Genomic DNA, 1635 nt, shown 5'->3' with positions numbered 1-1635 from the left:
CCACTAATGTGCAATCTAAACAGATTTTATTTTGTCCATTACACAAGTACTAATTTTAGCATTTAATTAACGTATTGTTCAATAATGCTATTAATTTATTTATGTGTCACTTTGAAAAGTGATCATGGCAGACATTATTAAATATGTTGATGCCTGAATAGAATTTGGTTTTATTCTAGTGTAAATAGTTAAGCATGACTCAAAAGGTCAAATTGCTCACACTTTGGATTAAAAATGAATGGTACACTGGCTTAGCATCATAACTATTGTAAACTATATTGGCTTAATAAAAAATTAGAAAATTTAATGGTAGACTTTCTGAAGCATTATAATAAATCATCAGTCGTTACAAGCGGAAGCACTGTATAACACAATGGTATAAAACAAGCAAGAATAGAATTTTGTGTTTATTGTTATATTGTACGGCACTTTCACAATGCAAATATTGTGAACAAGGCTTTATATTATAGTGCTGCTGTATGTGAAGAGTATAATTGGGTATATAAGGCCCTTACTAGTAAAGTAGTTCTGTTTATTTGTTTGTACGTGTACATCATCAGAGTGCAGAGACTTTAACAGTTATATTCTCCTAGTAACAATTATAACACTGCACTATCAGGCAAGACAAGCATACATGTATAGTACTAATAATCTCCTGATCTATATCCACTAGTCTAGTCTATGGGACAGTAATTCATAGTTCATAGTAACTATGTGTATATTAATAGTAAGCATAGTTTGGAACTAACAGTAACTATTCAACTACCAATGTTGCTAATAAGAAACATAGTTTGAAACTATCAGTGGTAATTCTAATTATAGAGACAGCGAAAGCATCAGCAAAAATAATAATAAACAGAACAAAGGGGAATACTATGGACAATCATCTAATGTTAGTAGCAATTAATGCATCTTTTCTTCTATTGTATCCATTTTTGTAGGTGCTTTATTGTAGTGTCTGTGTTGAATTTTTTATCACTTCCTATACAATAATAATAATAATAATAATACTTGTATAGTGCTTGACTATTATTAATGTGTCAAACAGTTTGTGTGTTAATTCTTACCTTAATGTCACGTCCTCCTAATAGTGACAGGTTACTAATATCTGATAATGATTCATCAGGTAGGACCTCCTTTAATTCTGTTTTTGTTTCATTATCATGTACTAAGTACCTTTCTCCCTTGTCAATAGCAGACAGTATATCTTTTACACTATATACTGTCCTTTCTCTTGGTGTATTCACAGGATAGGCTAGTTCTTTAGGATCAATAACTAACTCTTTTACCTCTAGACTGGGACAGGATTCTTTATAAACACTCATTACCTCTCCTATCACATCTCTTCTTAGAGACATCATATTGTCACTGTAACCTTTCTCACAGGACATCATTACTAGTACACACTGGCTCTCATCCACAATCTCTACCAGTGATCCTACACCATGATCGTTAAACCAATAAAGTCCATTCTTCCAAAATGTACAACGTCGCATTAACTGGTTGTCTTTTTGAGGTAGAGCCATTTTGTAAGCAAGACGTAATGAGAGGACATGGAAGTATCGAGGAGGAAAGAAATGATGTTTACTAGTACACTGTAGACACCAACCAAACTTGTACACTTGACTAGTCATC

At 32.5% G+C, this 1635-nt stretch overlaps 1 long non-coding RNA gene across 1 annotated transcript; it reads right to left on the bottom strand.

The window, feature by feature from the left end:
* Window positions 1-771: 771 nt before the first annotated feature.
* Window positions 772-1299, bottom strand: LOC109582407 (uncharacterized). Its single transcript, XR_002185082.1, has 2 exons — window positions 1068-1299; window positions 772-982 (listed from the first exon to the last, which is right to left on the bottom strand). It is a non-coding gene; the product is annotated as an uncharacterized LOC109582407 (long non-coding RNA).
* Window positions 1300-1635: the final 336 nt, after the last annotated feature.

This window comes from Amphimedon queenslandica, unplaced genomic scaffold (genome assembly GCF_000090795.2).
Source record: "Amphimedon queenslandica unplaced genomic scaffold, v1.1 AMPQUscaffold_13385, whole genome shotgun sequence".
NCBI lineage: Eukaryota > Metazoa > Porifera > Demospongiae > Haplosclerida > Niphatidae > Amphimedon > Amphimedon queenslandica.
Note: the sequence above shows the minus strand (reverse complement) of the source record. Positions and strands in the feature narration are given on the sequence as shown.